Genomic DNA, 22,439 nt, shown 5'->3' with positions numbered 1-22,439 from the left:
TCTATGTGTTGTATGGATAGAGATGTGAGGAATCTCCTTGTGCTTAACAGACATAGGAGAGAGCTGGAGTGGCTGCCATATACTTCAGCCTGCCGGGTGTAGTCCTATTCTACGCTTCTTGTCTCAAGGTAAGTGTTAGTAACAGTTCTCTTCACTCTGAAAATACTGCAGTTAGGATGATGAATCATGGTCAGCCCAAGAACAAGATACTGGTCAGAACAAGTAACTGGTAATTTGTGTGTGGAATCATACTTTTAGATGCTTTAATGTTATTTGTTTCATTAATTTATCTTTAGAATTTATCTCCAGAAAAATTTCTGTTAACTTAAACTGAAATTTGTTGCTGATTTTCAGTTTAGTTTTAATACTAATTTTTAAATTTGTTTTTATTATGAGTTTATGCTTTATTAATCCATATTTAAGTGAAGATGGTAGTAATATTCACTGCCTAGGATTGGGAGGAGCAATTAGCACAGCTGTCTGTGTATCCTCTGGAACAATTTCATGTTTTAATTTTTTTCTATACAAATTTTTATTTAAATTCTAGTTGGTTAACAAGCACTGTAAATTTCTGGTTTCTGGCGTGGGATTTAGGGATTCATCACTTACATATAGCACCCAGTGCTCAATACAAGTGCCCTCCTTTTTTTTTTTTTTATAGTTTATTGATTTATTTTGAGAGAGAGACCAAGTGGAACAGGGGCAGAGAGAGAGAGGAAAAGAGAGAATCCCACACAGGCTCCGCACTGTCAGTGCAGAGCCATATGCAGGGCTAGATCTCACAAACTGTGAAATCATGACCTGAGCCAAAATCAAGAGTTAGATGCCCAAATGACTGAGCTACCCAGGTGCCCCCAAGTGCCCTCCTTAATATCCATCACCCATTTAGCCCAACCCTTGCCTACCTCCCTCCATCAATGCTCAGTTTATTCTCCATAGTTAAGAGTCTGTTTCTTGGTTTGCCTCTCCTTCCCCCCCCCTGCCATGTTCATTTGTTTTTTTCTTCAATTCCACATATGAGTGAAATCATATGGAATCTGTTTTACTCTGACTTATTTAGCTTAGCATAATGCACTCTAGCTCCATCCACATTGTTACAAATGGCAAGATTTCATCCTTTTTAATGGCTGGGTAATAGTTCATTGTATATACCACATCTTTATCCATTCATCAGTCAGTGGACGTTTGGGCTCTTTCCATAATTTGCCTATTGTTGATGCTGCTGGTATAAACATCGGGGTGCATGTATCTCTTTGAATCAGTATTTTTGCTCCTATAGGTAAATACCTAGTAGTGCAATTGGACGATTGTAGGGTAGCTTTATTTTATTTTATTTTTTTGCATGTCATTCTTGTGCAGGGGTCATGCTAATCTTCATTGTATCATTCCAATTTTAGTATATGTGCTGTCAAAGTAAGCTCTACGTTTATTATTTTTTAAAAGAGTACACAGGATTTCCCTGTATTTTTTAAATCTTTTTTATTTCAGAAAGGAAGAGACAGCACGAGCAGGGAAAAGGGGCAGAGAGAGAGAAGTTGGGGGGAGGGAGAGAGGGAGAGGAAGAGGGAGGGAGGGAGGGAGGGAGGGGGAGAGAGAGAGAGAGAGAGAGAGAGAGAGAATCTCAAGCAGGATCCATGCTCAGCATGGAGCCCAAAGTGTGGCTTGATCCCATGGCCCTGGGATTGTGACCTGAGACAAAATTAAGAGGCAGATGTTCAAATGAGTGAGCCATGCAGATCCTCCTCTTATATTAATTTTAGCCATTCTGACTGGTGTAAGGTGATACCTCATTGTAGTTTTGATTTGTATTTCCCTGTCGATTAGTGATGTTGAACAATTTTTCATGTGTTTGTTGGCTATCTGTATGTTTTCTTTGGAAAAATGTCTGTTCATGTCTTCTTCCCAGTTTTTAAAACTGGATTATTTGTTTTTTTTGGGTGTTGAGTTTTTAGAGTTCCTTATATATTTTGGATACTAACTCTTTATTAGATAGGTCATTTGCAAATATCTTTTTCTATTCTGTAGGTTGACTTTTAGATTTGTTGATTATTTCCTTCACTGTGCAAAAGCTTTTCATTTTGATGTAGTCCCAATAGTTTAGTTTTGCTTTTTGTTTCCCTTGCTTCAGGAGTTATATCTAGTAAGAAGTTGCCACTGCCAATGTTAAAGATGTTACTGCCTTTGTTTTCCTCTAGGATTTTGATTTTTTCCTGTCTTTCATTTAGGTCTTTAATCCATTTTGAATTTATTTTTGTGTGTCATGTAAGAAAGTGGTCCAGTTTAATTATTTTGCATGTTGTACTGTAACACAATTTTAAAATTGTTTATGACAATCAAACTTTCTAATAAAAACAGATTCTTCATTACGTGGACTTCATCTGCAAGTGAGACCTGCCATGCAATTTTAGTGCCTGATTTTTGCCTATGTCCAAAATTGCATTATATCAAGTGAGATCTAAAGTCATTTGACTTTCAGAGTGTTAGGAAAAATGTCTGACTTAAAAAAAACGTTTTTTTTTTAGAGAGAGTGCAAGTGGGGAAGAAATGCAGAGGGGAAGAGGGAATCTTAAACAGGCTCCAAGCTCAGTGAAGAACCTGATGCAGGACTCAATCCCATGACCCTGGGATCATGACCTGAGCTGAAATCAGGAGTAGGACTTCCAACCACCTGAGCCACCCAGGTGTCCAAAAATGTCTGATGCTTAAGATGAAATGTTCTAGTACCAAAAACAACAAAAGTTATCCCATTTCTGCACTTGTGCTCATGTTGAATTCTTTTAGCCATAATTAAGAAAAAAAATATTTTGGTGGTAAGAAATCAAGTCATATTGCATTTTAATAAAAGGCTAAGTTGTTTAGCAAACTGTGGCTTTAAACTGGCAAACAAATGACATGGAGTATTGGACAAATGTGCTGCCTTTATTATGGAATAATACTGAGAAGGAATAGTGGTGGAAGTTAATATATAAATAGTGTTTTATAAAGAGAAGGTCAGTTTTCATATCAACCTCATTTAAACATTTCACAGTACTTCAAATAAAGAAAAGTTTTGGGAGAATCAGTTCATCATGGCATTCAAAACTCAAAAGAACTAACAATGTAATATGTGTGTATATGTGTGTTTACCATATTTACATCTTGAGATGTTGCTCAAAGATTCTGTCTTTATATATAATGACTTTAATCAATTATTAGTAAATGTTTAAGTAAATACATGGTAAATTATTCTTAATGATTATTTTTAATGTTAATTTTTTTGGTATCATTATTAAGTAGAGTAGCCTATTAAAATCAACTTTAGTGGTTCAGCTTCACTGGTAAAGAAAACATGATAACAATAATGTTGAATGAAGTCCCAGCATGCCCCAAATAAAGACAGCAGTTTAGTAACATCTATGTATAGTGAAATCTATCAGTGACAACTTGGCTTCAGTAAAAGTTCAATGTATAAAATCAAATTTTTTCAGTTTGATTTTAATATTAATTTTAAAATTTTGTTTTGATTAGCAGTTTACATTTTAATTTATGTAGATATATTTAAGACTCATGATGAAATGATTTGTCAAGAATAGGATTTAATAAATATTATTTCCTTTGAAGAGTTCATTAATATTATGGATGTTTGATAAACTCTGCCCTGAAAGACACGAGATGACCTTTTATTTTTATTTTTTATTTTTTATTTTTTTGCTTTTAAAAAATATTTATTTTTATTATCTGAAAATATTTATAGACAAAGAGGTTTAAAACTCAGCTATTTAAACCCTCTGTATTTTTTATTTATTATTTATTTATTTATTTATTTTAATATATGAAATTTATTGTCAAATTGGTTTCCATACAACACCCAGTGCTCATCCCAAAAGGTGCCCTCCTCAATACCCATCACCCACCCTCCCCTCCCTCCCACCCCCCATCAACCCTCCGTTTGTTCTCAGTTTTTTTTTTTTTTTTTCAACGTTTATTTATTTTTGGGACAGAGAGAGACAGAGCATGAACGGGGGAGGGGCAGAGAGAGAGGGAGACACAGAATCGGAAACAGGCTCCAGGCTCTGAGCCATCAGCCCAGAGCCCGACGCGGGGCTCGAACTCCCGGGCCGCGAGATCGTGACCTGGCTGAAGTCGGACGCTTAACTTACTGCGCCACCCAGGCGCCCCTGTTCTCAGTTTTTAACAGTCTCTTATGCTTTGGCTCTCTCCCATTCTAACCTCTTTTTTTTTTTTTTTCCTTCCCCTCCCCCATGGGTACCTGTTAAGTTTCTCAGGATCCACATAAGAGTGAAACCATATGGTATCTGTCTTTCTCTGTATGGCTTATTTCACTTAGCATCACACTCTCCAGTTCCATCCACGTTGCTACAAAAGGCCATAGTTCATTTTTTCTCATTGCCACGTAGTATTCCATTGTGTATATAAACCACAATTTCTTTATCCATTCATCAGTTGATGGACATTTAGGCTCTTTCCATAATTTGGCTATTGTTGAGAGTGCTGCTATGAACATTGGGGTACAAGTGCCCCTATGCATCAGTACTCCTGTATCCCTTGGATAAATTCCTAGCAGTGCTATTGCTGGGTCATAGGGTAGGTCTATTTTTAATTTTCTGAGGAACCTCCACACTGCTTTCCAGAGGGGCTGCACCAATTTGCATTCCCACCAACAGTGCAAGAGGGTTCCCGTTTCTCCACATCCTCTCCAGCATCTATAGTCTCCTGATTTGTTCATTTTGGCCACTCTGACTGGCGTGAGGTGATACCTGAGTGTGGTTTTGATTTGTATTTCCCTGATAAGGAACGACGTTGAGCATCTTTCCATGTGCCTGTTGGCCATCCGGATGTCTTCTTTAGAGAAGTGTCTATTCATGTTTTCTGCCCATTTCTTCACTGGGTTATTTGTTTTTCGGGTGTGGAGTTTGGTGAGCTCTTTATAGATTTTGGATACTAGCCCTTTGTCCGATATGTCATTTGCAAATATCTTTTCCCATTCCGTTGGTTGCCTTTTAGTTTTGTTGGTTGTTTCCTTTGCTGTGCAGAAGCTTTTTATCTTCATAAGGTCCCAGTAATTCACTTTTGCTTTTAATTCCCTTGCCTTTGGGGATGTGTCGAGTAAGAGATTGCTACGGCTGAGGTCAGAGAGGTCTTTTCCTGCTTTCTCCTCTAGGGTTTTGATGGTTTCCTGTCTCACATTTAGGTCCTTTATCCATTTTGAGTTTATTTTTGTGAATAGTGTGAGAAAGTGGTCTAGTTTCAACCTTCTGCATGTTGCTGTCCAGTTCTCCCAGCACCATTTGTTAAAGAGGCTGTCTTTTTTCCATTGGATGTTCTTTCCTGCTTTGTCAAAGATGAGTTGGCCATATGTTAGTGGGTCTAGTTCTGGGGTTTCTATTCTATTCCATTGGTCTATGTGTCTGTTTTTGTGCCAACGAGATGACCTTTTAATAGAACTGAAATAGGTAGATTAGACATATATAAATAATAAGATATTGTCTTTTAGGGTAAAGATGTCAGACTGCTTAAATTTAAATCTTGGCTCATTGCCCAAATAGTTTTATAGCCTTGTTTAAAATAATAAATTTAATTAAATCAATTAAATTAACTCCTGTAAACTTTATTTTCTTTGTCCATAAAATGTGAATAGCTCATGGAGCTGTTCAAAAGATTGAATGACAACATGTGTGTAGAATACCCACAACAGCATCTGGCATATAGAAAGTTTGGTATAAATGATAATTATCATTTTATTGGTAATAATCATTTTAATTCATACCTGAGTTATGATTTTTTTCTTCCATGCTTTTATTACTGTTTTGATCACATTTTCTTCACCCCAGTACTGAGGGAAGGATTCCTGCCATAGGGTTATGGGGAAGGCCAAACAAATGACACCAGACTCTGGACAGATGAGATAAACAGCAGTTTATTATCACATATATTCACAGCTTGATGGAGAAGGATACCACACAACATGTGCCTTAGGGGGGAGATCTTAGGAACAGAGGAAGAAGCAGGAGGCTAAGGGAGCAGGTTTAGTAGTGACAAGAGGGTAAGATAACTCCAGGGTCCTTTGGGAGGATATGATTGTCTTGTTCCAATGATTCTGCACAGTGGCAGTTAGCTGAAGCCCAGGATACAAGGATAATCAGGCACGGTGCCTGGTTTCCACGATGGGTTTGTTTGGCTAGTGTACTTTATCTCTGGGAACAGAGTGGAGAAGGGAACATGGTTAGGCCACTTGAGGCCTTGGCATCAGATGTCAAGGAAGCACATAATATCTATTTCAGACCTTAAACCACAATGACATTGGTTTAATGCCAGAGATACATATTAAGAGGCTGTTAGTATCAATAAATCCACATTACAGCAAACATTAAATGATATGGAGAGTAAGAGCCTTCTAGATATAGATCTTCCAATTTTAGTTTGTTTTTTGGCTTCTTTTTTAGTTTTTTTTTGGGGGGGGTGGGCCCTCAATTCTTATAAAAAGATTTACTATACTGAATCAGTTTCTAGAGACTGAGGTGAAAATTTTGGTTTAAAGTAAAATTTCAAATTTATGAACAACATTGTGTCTTTTAAAAATATATGTTACTCTTTAAATTTTGTGTTTCTAAACTTCAGACTGAAGTAGCCATTCTTTATTTTATAGTTTAAGTGTTTCTGGGTGTGATTACAAAGAAACACATTATACCAATGTTCTATAACCTAAATGAATACCAACTTGCTAAAGTAATTTTAGAGGGGAGTTTTAGCTCTTTAAGTACTATCTGGTTATCTCTTTTATGTACTTGCATTACAATTGTCCTCACATAATATATATGGTGTGGCAAAATAGAGACTTAAAAAATACTCTTCTTTGATAATTATTGCTTCTCTTAATTCAATATAGCCCCAGGTTATTGACTTAGAATGGGTTTAATATATAGAATGCCAATTTTAAGCTCTTTTCGTAAATGCTTAAAGATTTCATTACTAGATATTGAATCTTAGATTTCTAATTTCTAAATTACTTCCTCTTTTGGGTTTAAAAAGGTGAACTAAATCTATTAATTATTGGAATACAATTTTGGTAAATTTTGATGAAACCCTATAAGATACCTAACTTAGCCCCATTTATTAGATTCTTTATAACTGACAGTGACAATTAACATACTTAACATAATTTAAAATTTATAATATATGAACTAATATATAATAATTTGAACTAATAAAAGTGATGTGAGTTTAAAAAGTCTACAAGGATAAAACCCAAGTATGTAATTAGTAAGCATGAACACTGACTGCTAATTTATCATATTTTTCCTGTTATTAAGTTGTTCTTTGCTTGGACTTGAAAATAAAATGTTACAAAAAGAAAAAGAATTAGGAGTAGTAGTAAAATTCTTGATCTGTCTGTGGAGCAGAAACTGCTTGCTGCCTGCTCAATATTCATTTTCTCTCTCTCCCTTCCTTCCTTCCTTCCTTCCTTCCTTCCTTCCTTCCTTCCTTCCTTCCTTCCTTCCTAGAGAGAGCGAGAGTGCATGAGTGTGAGCAAGTGAGGGCCAGAGGGAGAGAGAGAGAGATAATCTTAAGCAGGCTCCATGCCCAGCGTAGATCCCAACTCAGGCTCTATCCCAGGACTGTGAGACCATGACCTGAGCCAAAATCAAGAGTTGGATCCTGAACCATCTAAGCCACTCAGGCTTCCCTCTCTTTTTTCTTTATTGATGGAATTCTGGTTGTGTGTTTAACAAAAGTTCACATCTTCCCACATTCCTTTGTAGGTGGACATGGCTAAGGATCTGTCAGAGATTACCAAAATTTTCTCAGTCATGGAGCTTTTTGTGCTTTAGTAATTTTTCCATGGTGCCCTTAAGCCTAAAGAAATACCTAACAGTTCTGTTAAGTGGTTCCATCCAAAAAAACTTATAAATATCTATGTTCTAATAAGGTAGTAGCCATTTGAAAAAAATAATATAAATAAATTAAAAGAAAAACTGTTTTTATTACATTCTTGAAGAACCAAAATTATAATATTGGAGGTATGTGCCTTGAATCCTGTGCAACTTTTCAAATTGGAATCATATCAGGACCTGTTGCCCTCATTTTCTGTTCAACGTTGATTTTTATATGGTATTTGCTTTTTTTTTTTTAACAATAGCATTGTAAAACTTCCAGTTTTTCAAACATATGTCATTTCAATATACCAAGATCAAATGTTGAAAGTGAATTTGCTCAAGTTAGTGTTTCACTTAGTCTGAAAGATGTTGAATATTTCTGTGATTTCCTCAAAAACTTAAAATATCCTGTCATGTTCCCATTGGCACACAATTTGGGAACTATGTGTATAAGGAAAAATTCTTGGAAAGGACTTAAGGGAATATTTGGAAATAGACCAAACTTTGCTGGCCTTTTGTCTTTTAAAGCCCTCCATCCTTCTGCTGCTTCCTGCTAGGAATCATCTTACAATCCCAAGAATGAAAGTCATACCCTAAGGATAACACAACAGTAAGTTAGAGGGAAACTTGGTCCTGGATAGCTCTTCTGTCAGTCCAGTGGGTCCTGGATTGATCACAAATGGACTTTTTGATACACAGGAACACTGTGGTAAGGTTTCTACTGAGAGCTTTTGACTGCAATCCTAACTGACTTAATTTAAATTTTTAGCTATGCCCTCCATCAATGTATCAGCCTGTGTTTAGTAGCTGAGTTTAGAAAAGTTTGTTTATGCATATTTAATGGACAATCTGACTAACCCTATTTATAACAATCTTTCCAAACCTTTTCTATGTAAGACATGAAATTGCAGACATTGGGCTATAAATGAAAATGCCAGTATCCATCCATTCAATATGGGCAATCCTGATTGTTTTCAGTTTCATTTTATGTCTTCTTTCCATGCTTTCTTGCTGTCACCCAATATGAAAAGTCCAAGGATAAATGTTCTCAGTTTTATTTTAAAATGTATCCTTGAGTTTGACTTCAAAATTAATTGAAAAAGAACACTTAACTCACTTGCCAGACAACAGAGAATCCTTCTGGGATTGTGGGTGGTAAAAGAACAAGAGTCAATTATTTTATTTTTATTTATTTATTTATTTATTTATTTATTTATTTATTTAAGAGAGAGAGAGAGAGAAAGAGAGAGAGAGAGAGAGAGAGAGAGAGAGCATGAGCCGGGGAGAGGGGCAGAGAGAGAGAGGAAGAGTGAGCGAGAATCCTAAGCACGCTCCATGCTCAGCACTGAGCCTGACATGGCACTCAATCCGACCACCCAGGATCATGACCTGCGCCAAAATCAAGAGTGGGACACTCAACCTACTGAATCACCCAGGCACCCCAAGAGCCAAGTGTTTTAAATACAAATCTCTATTTCACAGTTTATGAAAGTATTTAAACTTTAAAGATGAGTATAAAAGTTGTTAAATGCTTCCCTTTCCAATCCTAGATTTCAAAGATCATTTTCTTATCTGTAACTCCTACCTCTATACTCCCTCTCCCTCAGTCCAGACAAATCAATGCATTTTATTTCATGTATAAAGAACAGGGAAAGAACTGTATTGCACAAGTTCAGAAAGTTTTTGATGTGTGTGACTTAATTATTGTCTATCATTTAGATATCATTTTCCTTGTCATTGAATTTAAATGGAAAGCAATAATCTTCACAAATTAAGGAAGTACATTAATATTTGTACTATGCACCAAGTTATAGAAAGTGCATTCACATATATTCTTTTGCTTAATATTTCAGTTATTTCAGCATAAGAATGAGAATATGGAAGGCAAGTGGTGTGATTCAAGGCTTGGGAGTCTAACCAATTGGGTTTGCATTCCAGTCTTGTCATTTAGGAGTTATGTGATCTTGCTCAATACCTTAGTGGAGTTATTATTATTTCTGTGTTAAAGATAAAGAGACCAAGTCTCAGGAGGACTTACGTTTTTAATTGTTTATTCTTTTAAAAACATTTTTTTTAATGTTTTATTTATTTTGGAGAGAGAGAGAGAGAGAGAGAGAGAGAGAGAGAGAGAGAGAGAAAGAGAGACAGAGCATGAGTGGAGGAGGGGCAGAAAGAGAGGGAGACACACAGAATCCAAAACAGGCTCCAGTCTCTGAGCTGTCAGCACAGAGCCTGATGTGGGGCTCAAACTCAGGAACAGTGAGATCCTGACTTAGGCTGAAGTGGGAAGCTCAACCAACAGAGCCACCCAGGCACCCCAATTGTTTTATTCTTCAATAGAAGGGCTAAATTAGGAAAACAACTTCAACTGGCTGCTCAGACTCAAATACTTCATTGAAAATCATCTTTTGTAGAACTAGTTTTCTGTTTTTGTGAGACTTCCATATAAATTTTGGGATTTTATTGTTACCATTTAGAAATTGAAACCATTTGTATCCACTTTACCAAACAATTGGAAATGATAACTGAGATTACCTATGTCAACATGACTAAATATTTGTTTCAAAAAATTGTTGCCCAGGAAGAGATTGCTAACCTAGGCAAATAACAAATGTATCAAACAAAACAAAACAAAACAAAACAAAACAAAACAAAACAAAACAAAAACCAGTTCACTTATGAAGGTGTGCTTCATTTTCATATGAAGAAAGAACACAAAGTGTTCTTCATGTGTCAACCAATCCTAAACTCTTGCATCATGTGCTCTACCCAGTCCAAAATTTGTTTCCTGTCTTGAAAAAACAACCTTAAACCACTTGATCTTAGATCCCAAAATTCTATATAAATTGTATTCTCTATTGTTTTCTTCTTTTAGGGGACATTACTGTGAGTTTATTGATGGTAGTGTTCTCCCTTATTATATAGTAGGTCTAAAAATTTTGTTTTCTGATGGTCTTTTGAGGAGTTGTCAGTCAACCTCACTAATAATTTTAAGTGATATATAGTGAAGAATTAACATTATCCACAGAGAGATCTTATCTTTGTTCAGGAGAGATAATTTCTAAGACCTTGGATTGATCTGCCATTAGAGTGTTGTTGATTTGTTCACCATGGGCCATACTAAATAGTCTAACAATGAATTATGGTGTGGGCTTTGGGCCACACAGCTCAACCTCAATAGGGGCTGGCAGCTAAAGGTCAGTCATATAGGTGGTCAATCATGTCTATATGCCTGAGTCCCAATAAAGACGCTGGATACCATATCTTGAGTTAACTTCCCTGGTTAGAAATACTCCATGAATATTGTCGCACATTATTGCCTGGAGAAGTTAGCACTGTCCACAACTTTGCTGGGAGATGAAAACTAGAGGTTAAAGATATGGACTGTGCCTCTTGTGCCTCTTCCCTTGGCTGATTTCTGTCTGTATGGTGACTTTCAGTGAATTCTGTGACTCCTACTGGTAAATTATGGACCTTGAGAATAGTCTTGGGGACTTGGAGTTGGTGTTAGAGTAACGGTAGTGTTGGGGATTGCTGAACTTTGTAAGCCGGTAGTCAGTGAGAGCATAGCACACTCTATTTTGAAGAAGACACTCAGGGATAATTCTAATACTTACCAATTTTTCCTTCTCTTTCATGGTAAGAGAGAGAATAGAGAAATATTGAAGAGCAAGAGCATCCAGTTATAGCATTAATCTGTTAGGATATAAATGAATACATTCTATTCAAGCAAGAGTATAGGGTAATTATAAATAATAAAAATATCATTACATTACATTTGCACTTATTCTGCAGAATTTTTATAAGGAATCTTTACTTCACTAAAGAGGAAATTGGGGCTCAGAGAGATGAAATATCTTTTCCCAGACCCATGAGAATAATAAAGCCCTTACATCTAGGTTTCCTGATTAAAAATTCAGGTTGTTTCTTTTAAAATATATCTTATCGTAGCCTCCATAGAAAGCTACAGGTGCACATAAACTTTTGTTAAATAAGATTCTCTGATACACATTGTTCTGTAACCTTAGCAATATGTCACTGTGGCATGAAAATTTTTGATACATTTTTATATGTTTTCTTTTCATGTTTTCTTGGTTTTCCTTATCCTATTCCAGCAGGTAATCAACTTTGTGATTTTTCCATCTTCGGAATTTCCCGGCTAGGTAGAAGTACTGGCTGGGTAGAATGGAAATTGTATACAAGACATTTCTCCTGTTTCCTGTCTTTTGTTTCCAAAAGATTAAGCCCACTGAAGACAATAGAGTCCAGTGAAAGAGAAGGATCCTTTAAAGGATATAGAGAGGTATTTCCATAGACTAGAGAAATTTTCTTTGTTTGCTGAGGATGAGTGGAAGGTCTTTGGATTTCCGGCACTGCAAAAATCTATTCCCTGTGCTCTGGCTATGACAATCTGATGTGGAAGTCCTCGGAGGGAATGGCCATTAGGTGCATCAGGAAAACTGATTTCAGTCCGGGTTATCCTAACTTCATTAAAGACCTGATGTCTAATGTATGCTTACAAAAGTGATAGAGTAAACAATAGATCTGGAAGATACATGTGGGGAGGAATAATAAAGGCCTAAGTGATAATCATTATGAACAAATGATGACTAAAGTACTCCCCCTCCTTACCCCAATATCCTAATATTGACTAGGACCACAAGATCTTAGTTCAACCCTAAGGCAGAATCTCAAGAATGATTGATGTCTGAATTTCATTCCAGCTTGGCAAGATGTAGGATTGAAATTTAAATAAATTTATACAAAAAAAGTAATGAATCATTTGTAAATTGCTTATATACCTAAGTTTGTGAACTCATTTCATATCTGCTTTTCATTCCTTTTCTTGTTACAGTTTGTTGCAATTCATGAATGTACATTGACACATAATCATCCAAAGTCTATGTCTACATTATGATTCGGTTTTGGTGTTATGCATTCTGTGGGTTTGGACAGATGTATAAAGGCATGTATTCATCATTATGATTTCCTACAGAGGATAGACTACACTTAAAAGAATTGCAAGTGTGGCTTTTAATGAATTACTGGTAACTTAAAGACCTACAAATCCAGTTATCTGTGGCAGTGACTTTAATCACTCTTTGGAGGAATTTTACTAGGAATACAAACTTTTCTAGTTCCACTAAGAACCTTCTTATATTATTTTATTTATTTATTTATTTATTTATTTATTTATTTATTTATTTATATTTGTTATGATTTTTAATATTTAAATCCAAGTCAGTTAACATATAGTGTAATAATGATTTCGGGAATAGAATTTAGTGATTCATCACTTACATATAAGACCCAGTACTCATCCTGACCAATGTAATGCCCCTTGCTCATTTAGCCCATCCTTCCACCCATCCTCCCTCCAGCAACCCTCAGTTTGTTCTCTGTATTTAAGAGCCTCTTATGGTTTGTCTCCCTCTCTGTTTTTATATTATTTTTGCTTCCCTTCCCCTATGTTCATCTGTTTTGTTTCTTAAATTGTGAGTGAAGTCATATATTTGTCTTTCCCTGACTTATTTTGCTTAGCGTAATACACTCTAGTTCCATCCATGTTTTTGAAAATGGCATGATTTCATTCTTTTTGATCACTGAGTAATATTCCATCACATATATATATATATATATATATATATATACACACACATCATATATATATCTCACATCTTCTTTATCCATTTATCAGTCGTAGATGGACATTTGGGCTCTTTCCATACTTTGGCTGTTTTTGATAGTGCTGCTATAAACATTGGGGAGCATGTGCCCCTTTGAAACAGCACACCTGCATCCTTTGGATAGGTATCTAGTAGTGCAATTGCTGAATTCTAGGGTAGTTCTATTTTTAATTTTTTTAGTAACCTCCATACTGTTTTTCAGAGTGACTGCACCAGTTAGCATTCCCACCAGCAGTGCAAAAGGAGAACCTTCTTATATTAAATGGGAATCCTAGGAAAATGATTGATAATGAGGAGGAAAACCTTAAGAATATGTTATTTCTGTGTTTTCTCATCAGAAATCTGGTAAGGGATATAATTTTATTTGCAAATAGCTTTTAAAAAACTTTTCATAAAATTACAAGAAATAAATGAAATAGAGTTTATTCATAAAATAAGTTTTTTGATAAAAATGATTTTTCATTTTAATCCAAATAGGATAGAATGAGGACAATAAATGATAATATTAACATAAAATGTGTATTAAAATTTCCCTTTCATTTGTAAATAAATGAGATTATTTCATTTCTGCTTAGTTTCTGTTTGTAGGATCTATCCATCTTTCAGTTATCTATCTGGCTGGTTATTGAAATAAGAACTACTGTTTATTGAGTGTTTATTATATGCCAGGCCCTTTTTTTTTCAGGCCCTTTTTTATGTATTTACAAATAGTAGATGAGTTAATACTCACAATATCTCCATGAGATAGGGTTTATCACCATCCCAACTTTAAGATGAAAGAAATGGAGGCATAAAGAGGTTTACTTTTTTGATGATGTTCCTAAGTTAGTAAGTATTGGAGTATTAGAATCAGACAGCCATACTCCCAAGATCTTTCAGTCATGTTTATTTTGCTTGGTCTTTACAATACAAAGATGAAACTCTATTGTCTCTATTCTAAAGAAATTTACAATGTGTTTCAATAAAAGGTAATTGTTTTAAAGAGATGAACTGGTTGGATAGATGTATAGCATGAACGTCTCCCTAGAGTAGTTGGAGACTCACAGAAAATGTAGAATTTGAGCTGAATCTTCTAGAATGAGTAAGAATTTTTCAGTTGCTAAAGCAAGGGTTGGTGTTCAGGTTGAAAGAAATAGTGGGTGAAGTTCTAAAAGCTTATGACAGTTTTGTGTACTGAGAAAGAAAAATAGTCAATATTAAAGTTTAGAAGCAGAGTAGTTCCCTTAGAAAAAATACATTCTGTAGTTTTGATGATTCTCTCTCTCTCTCTTTCTCTCTCTCTCTGTCTCCTTCTCTCTCTCTCAAGTTTACACACACACACACACACACACAAATAGAAGTTGCCTGAGAAAAGACATCTTCTAGTCTTCTAAATTACTGAGAAATGACACTTCTATATTTTCCACTGTTGACAGCTTGACTCTATTTTTTTCTGCTCAACAAAATAATGTGGTCTTTATTGGACAGCCCTAAAGGTTTAGAGTACACACTGTCCAGTAGAGCAACTACAGTTGTCTACTATTTTCCCTTATTTCCATCCTTAACAACACAATTACAAATAAATGGTGACTGCCCCAGCTGTTGCTGAGACTGATGTGAGGAAAAATCTGGTAGCGACCTGGTATGCTTAAGCATTTAAAACTGCGACTTATCTAAGGTAAGGAATATCCAATTTCAGTTGATTTAGCTAATGAGTGATAACATTTTCAGTGGCAGACTAAGGTAGCTTTTAGCATGGGGTAAAGCTAATCTGTATTGTCAATAGGTCATCCTTCCAAGCCTGTCTTCTTTCTAGTTTTAAGAACATGAAAAACTAATAAGAAAACTGGTATAGACAGATTCATATGTAGAAATCTCAGTTGCATAGCCTTTGTAATGAGAATAATCCTAGAACTGTCATATGTATACATTGTATCTCTGACTACAGCCACATAATTCAGATGTTTGTGAGCAGTTAAAATTTACCATTTGTGTTCTAGTACAAAATAAAAATACTATGAAAAAAATTCCATGTGAATGGGGAGATGGGAGGCGACAGAACGTTTCTCATAGTCTTACTATCCAGAGAAAGAAGTTTTGTTCACATGTGGTATTTCTTTTCAGTGTCTTTATGAGTGAGGTATGAATATTGCCATATTTATTTTAATCTATTATAAGTGGGCATAGATTTTTAGGATTACAATACTAATAATGGTAATTATAGTATCTTATTACACAGCTCTTTATATAATTCTGATTCGAGTGGGTTGATAATCATCCTCAAATTTATAGAATTTTTTAGCTCCTCTTGGGTAAATATCAAGTGATCAAATACTCACATTTGATATGTAACAAATGATGTATCATTTTTGACACCTAGGAAATATATACCTGCTAACATTTGGGGGCTGTGTGATAGTTTTGGAAAGCTAAGGTAGCTTGATCATCAGCTGTGTTTCCCTGCCACTTCAAAAGTTGACTCTGCGTGTCAGACTCTTTGGAAGTCCACAGCCGTCTTTGGTACTTGTGTGAATTCCCTCAGGACGTTCATTCTTCAGTAGCCTCTTAACTCTGAGCTTCTGGTTCTGTTGATTTGGCTCAGGTTATAGGTTGTCTCACCTCCCTTAACAGGGTGCTCTGGTTGGTTCATACCTGGAATTCATCCCTGTTTGGTGACATGCACCAGGTAAATGAACAAACAAATAAACAAAACTATCACTCAAGCCATGTGCCTGCTTCATTTTACAAGGGAGGTGTGTGACTGCATGAGTTAGGGAGGTATAATATTCTCACAGTGTAGCCAACTTTGAAAATGAATATTTCCATCTTAAAAGCTCTTTAGCTACTCAACAAATGGGGATGCTTTACTGACCATCTCACATCAAATAGCATTTCTGCCTCACTAGTTTGCTAACTCCTTTCTCCTTTGCCAAAACTTGTTCCATTTTTTTCTGTGAATTTTTTTGCATATTCCAAGTAACCCCAACTTATTCTCATTTTTTTTTTGCAGAGAAATAAATTTGTGTCCTTTACAACCTCTAATATCAAATCATTGCATATTCAGACTCATTCAAGAGCTCTGCGGAATGGTGACTTTCATTTATTAATTCTAAGACAGCAATATCATAAATATCATTATTTTTTACATTACACTAGTTTTCAAAACAAAACAATTCTCACTTTTTTATAAAGTAATGGCAACACCAAATATCTAGATCTAGCAATTAGAAAATCTGTAAATGCAGCCTTTCTTCTTTTTCCTTTTCCTTTTCCACCTCTTTTACTTTGTTTTATTTTCTTCATTTTAGCTTTTCTTATGGAAATGACTTTATAAAGATATTTATAAACTTATGTTTATTTATTTTAAGTACTTTTAAAATATTCTGAAATTCAAAGTTTTGAAGTAACATACAGAAAAAAATGTGTGGGTTAAAAAAATGTAACTTTTTGGTCCATAACTGTGACTAGTTTAGTGTATCATATGATACTGAACATTATATCTGCTGTAATATTTATTTTATAGTTATTTCAGTGTTCCTGTGCATAAGATGGTTTAATGTGTGCTAAGATCAGAATATAGAAATCCCAGATCCAGAGGCAAATTTGGAAATTAGGAGCAGAAATACAAAATAACTTTGGCTACTTTAAAAATAACTAAGATTGGGATAAGATGGATGGTCATTAGGCCCCGGAATTTCCTCATAATTCTGTTATTTTGTTATATATCATATAGGAAATATTCTTTTTTCACCAATGGCTTGCAACATATGAATTTTTAGTTTCCTCATTAAAAAATTTTTTATTGTTTGTTTATTTTTGAGAGAGAGAGACAGAGCGTGAGCAGGGGAGGGACAGAGAGAGAGGGAGACAGAATCTGAAGCAGATTTCAGGCTCTGAGCTGCTTGCACAGAGCCTGACATGGGGCTCGAACTCACGAACCACAAGATCACAACCTGAGCCAAAGTTGGATGCTCAAATGACTGAGCCACCCAGGCACCCCAGGTTCCTCATTAAAAAAAAAAAAACAAAAAACAGTCTACTTATGACTAATCTTGGAGTTCTAAAAATGTGCGACACAATCGAGAATTTAGAGAAGTGGCTCAGTATGGCTGGAATGTAGAATTTGATTAAGAATATGACAGGAATCAAGAGTGAAGATAAGGGCAAGGAACAGATGAGAGAATCCAGGTTATGAGGTTGAGGGGGCTTATAAAATTGATTAAAAAATGTGTAATCTATTCTATAGACAATGAGGAGCCATAGAAAAATTTAAGTTGAAAGTTGACTTGGTCATTCTTCTGGTTTGCTTTTCGGGGATGAGAGAGCAGTGCCATTGGCCTGGACCTATACCAAACCAATGGCGTATCATTTTACTGCCTGGACCTTTGAAAATGACCGTTACTGAAATGCCGTTAATAGTTAAAACTATGAATAACTTCCTTTACTACTTTACCTACATGCTTTTTTTTTTCCCTTTGGCAGTTTCATTAAAATCTGGTTGTGTATTTGTGAACATCTTTCATTATGTTCCCCAGAAGAAAAGCAGATTGAGAATGACTAATGTAGAGAATGTGGAGGGAGGCCAGTAGGAATACCAGTTGGAGATGATCTCTGTCATCATCTTGAAAGGTGATGTGAGCTGAACTGAGGAAGGGTTTTGTGGGCGGAGAAGAGGGGATGCAGATGAAAATGTCAAGGGGTATAATGAATAGAAAATGTTCAACAATTGCATGTGGAAAATTAAGGGGAGAAGAGGAGTTATATAATCGCAACCTTCAAAAAAAATTTTTTTTAATGTTTTTATTTATTTTTGAGACAGAGAGAGACAGAGCATGAGCAGGGGAGGGGCAGAGAGAGAGGGAGACACAGAATCTGAAGCAGGCTCCAGGCTCTGAGCTGTCAGCACAGTGCCTGATGCAGGGCTCGAACTTATGGACTGTGAGATCATGACCTGAACCGAAGTCGGACGCTTAACTGACTGAGCCACCCAGGCGCCCCAACCTTTTTTGTGTGTGTGTGTGCAGCTGATTGTACAGTGATATTCGGAGAAATTCAAATGGAGGATTAAATTTTGGTAAAAAATTGGTGTGAATGAGGTGGGAAGAAGTTCCTTTTGAATATATTGAGCATAAATGTTTTGGTTTTTGATGGCTTGTGTTTTCAGAATCCTTTACTACTTGCTTTAAATTTATGTTGAGCTTTCAGTAAAGGAGGAAATTTCGTCCTTACAATTTAGCAGAAGCAGAATGGTGTCTGTGGTAATACAAAGAATAATGGCATCAATATAAGATGGCCTCCTCACCTCTGCTCCTCAGTGACAGCTGGGAAGACTTTGGCCCATGCCTTCCATTCATTCTTCGTTTTTATTTCTTACCAGCATTATATTTGTTAAGACATAAGACCTTATATCTAGCTTAAGAAACCAGATAAGTTAAAAAAATTTCTTTTTAACATTTATTTATTTTTGAGACAGGGAGAGACAGAGCATGAACAGGGGAGGGTCAGAGAGAGGGAGACACAGAATCTGAAGCAGGCCCCAGGCTCTGAGCTCTTGGCAAAGAGCCTGACGCAGGACTAGAACTCACAAACCGTGAGATCATGACCTGTGCCAAAGTCGGTCGCTCAACCGACTGAGCCACCCAGGCACCCCAGAAACCAGATAAATTTAACAATGATAAAATTACAAACCTTAATTGTCAGTAATTGCAACATTTTAAAAATTCTTTTTTATTGTGGAAATTCTCAAATATACATAAAATTAAAATAAGTACTTTATAAACCTCATGTGCCCATTATCCGGCTTAAGCAATTATCACAGCCAATCTCATTTTATTTAATTCCCACCCACTCTCTCCTCCTATCTCCTGAAGCATGAAAAGCAAAGGAGCTTTACTGAGGCATAAATTACAAACTATAACATTTGCCCATTTTAGGTGTAAAATTCAATGGACTTTTAGTAAATTTGGAAAGCTGTACAAACATCTCCACATCCAGTTTTGGAACATTTTTTTACCATACCGAAGGGATTCCTTGTACTCATTTTCCTTTGCTCTTTTTCCCACTTCCAGACCTCTGCAGCCACTAATCTACTTTCTGTCCCTATAAATCACAGCACTGTTTTATTGGCAGTGGGAATAGTATTTTTTTATAGAGCTGTTTTGTGTGAGGAAGTTTCTCAAACCGTATTCATATAATTTTTGGTAGCCCTATGATATAATTAGTCATTCCCATTTTAGAGATGAGGAGACTAAGGATTAATTAATTGATATACTCAAGATCACATCTTAGAGATGGTGAAGAAGTCATCCAATCAACCTGCCAAAAACCCAGCACTGCCTTATTGCTTATACCACAGTGTTTACAAATATTTTCCTATATTCAATTATCTACTATTTTCTATATTTATATGATCAGATTTTGGGTGATGTTCACTTAGTAGCCTTTGTTAAAAATCTGTTGCTGCCCTTCCTGTTTACTCTTACACTGTATTCCTGAAGATGTTTTGATAAACTATTTCAATAACTAGATTTTAAAAGTTTTTAAAAGTTTTAAAGGAATAATAACTTTTAAAGGTACATGTAACTAAAATTTTAAACCTTTTGGAGTGCCACACAATGAAGAAAAACAGTAACTTTCCTGTAGTTATTAGTCTGACTCAGAAGATTCTACAAGATTCTTCCCTCTCTAGTTATAAAACAATGAAGTTTAGGAGGAGTGACGTGCAATGTCGTTAAATTTTACTGTTTTTTATTTGTTTCCTCATCATTTCCTGTAGTTTGATAACAGATGATTTAAGGGAGTCAATCTAGTTTTTGCTCCCCACTAAAGAATTGTGGGAAAGAGTTTTATGGGCAAGTCATGTAATATTGTGTTTCCCCAGCCCTTATGAGATCATCAGAACCATTTGGGGAGCAAACAAACAAACAAACAAACAAACAAATTTTGTCCAGGCCCTTCATTGACATTGTTTCTTTCTTTTAAAGCATTCCAAGTAATTCTAATATGCAGTCAGGATTAATTCATAAACTGCAAATCCAATGTAACATTTACTTGTGGACTTCTCTACTCTCTCTGCTAGTCTCCTTTCCAACATTGTATTTACTACACCATGCCCATAGTTCCCTGTAGACTTTTTTTCTTGTGAGAGTACATATTTTTGCTCATTTAAGTCTCCCTTTTGCAGGACATTTACAGAGATACTTTTCATTTTTGCTGACTGTCAGATAACTGATTTCTCAGTTGTTTCCAACTAGAGTCCAAACTACTTAAAATGTCCTAGCTAGATCCTTCCTGACTTCTGCAACAAAGCATTTCATTGCTGCCTTAACTTACAAAATATTCTCCTGGAGCCTATTTGACAAGTGTTACAGGTTTCACAGCAATCTGAAGGAACATGTTTCCACTGATTCAACACCATTCCTTGCAGATTTTCCACAGCTCACAACCAATGACGGCACATTTTCAGTATGTAGAAAACAATTAGCCATTCTACTAGTAATATCAAAACATACAGATAAGGAAAGTATTTTTCTATAATAAATTATTAAAAAGCAATTTTTTTTCCAGAGACACATACAAAACCAAATTTACTTGTGTGTGTGTGTGTGTGTGTGTGTGTGTGTGTGTGTTTGTGTGTAATGAAAGCATGGAACTCTCATTTTAAGTATACAAAAATCTCTAAATGTCTACTTAAGTTTCATATTATAATCAGTAGAGCAGAGGTGAATGTGAAAAGAAAGAAGAGAGTATATGAGAAAAAGAGTAGGAAAGAAAAAAGAAAGAAATGGGAGGACAAAAGGACTATTTACCAAGAGATTAAAGGAGAGGAAGACACTAGTATCATATGAAATGGAGTCTAGAGTCACCTCATTTCATCAGATGGTGCATGCACAGTGTTCCCCACCTAGGGCCCCTGGAGGGAGGGGGGACTGGAAATAAATCTCTGGTTAACTCATTAATCCACTGCATCTTGATACAGGTTTGCATGTTCCAAGGAAGGGACATAAGAACAAACAAACAAACACAAACAAACTTGTGCAAAGTTACCTCTGGGTATGCAGAAGTCCAGCAGAAGACACTAGAGAAAAGAGAAAATGAAGACCAAAGTATATGCTGGCTGGGGGTCATGGGGTGGGATTGGGAGAAGAGCTTCAAGAAGAAGGAAAAAGAGGGAAAAAAAAGAGATAGGCAAGATAATGTCGTTTTGTCTTTGCAATGCTCTCCTTCCACCTGGAATGGCCTTAGACTCCTCATTCAACTTGTGAACACTCCTTTGTTAAGTGTAAACTTACACAACATCTCTGATGGGAAGCCGTTTGTGAGTCGCTAGGCAGAATTGATCACTCCTATACACACATATACATATACCTACACATATATGTACTACATAAATTTGCCATGTCCCCCAAATATTTGTCATATTCTCCTACATATTTGAACAAAAGCTTTAAAATGCTTGTTTTTTATTTTGAACAATTCAAAATTGTGCAAAATATTTGAACAGATAGTTCACAGTTACTAATTTTTTTTTGTTTTATTTTTTTAATTTATTTTGAGAGAGAGAGCACAAGTGAAGGAGAGGCAGAGAGAGAATCCCAAGCAGGCTGCACACTGTCAGTGCAGAGCCCTATGCAGGGCTCAATCTTAAGACTGTGAGATCATGACCTGAGCCAAAATCAAGAGTCAGACATTTAACTGAATGAGCCACCCAGGTGCCCAGCCCCTAACATTTCAATCATGGGACTCTATGTTATTAAACATGAATTTTCCAATATTTGCAGACATAATAATTTTCCTTATTTATAGGAACCTTAGATTTTTCTGCCAGATGAGAGATAGAAGGTATCACTTCAGCATTTTATTTGTTTTCAAAATCCTGAAAAAACTTTTGTCAAAATTT

At 35.8% G+C, this 22,439-nt stretch overlaps 1 non-coding gene across 1 annotated transcript; it reads right to left on the bottom strand.

Moving 5' to 3' along the window:
- Positions 1-1,314: 1,314 nt before the first annotated feature.
- LOC122482265 lies at positions 1,315-1,421 on the bottom strand. Its single transcript, XR_006297068.1, has one exon. It is a non-coding gene; the product is annotated as a U6 spliceosomal RNA (small nuclear RNA).
- Between the last annotated feature and the right edge of the window lie 21,018 nt (positions 1,422-22,439).

The sequence above is a fragment of the Prionailurus bengalensis genome, chromosome C1 (assembly GCF_016509475.1).
Source record: "Prionailurus bengalensis isolate Pbe53 chromosome C1, Fcat_Pben_1.1_paternal_pri, whole genome shotgun sequence".
NCBI classification, from domain to species: domain Eukaryota; kingdom Metazoa; phylum Chordata; class Mammalia; order Carnivora; family Felidae; genus Prionailurus; species Prionailurus bengalensis.
Note: the sequence above shows the minus strand (reverse complement) of the source record. Positions and strands in the feature narration are given on the sequence as shown.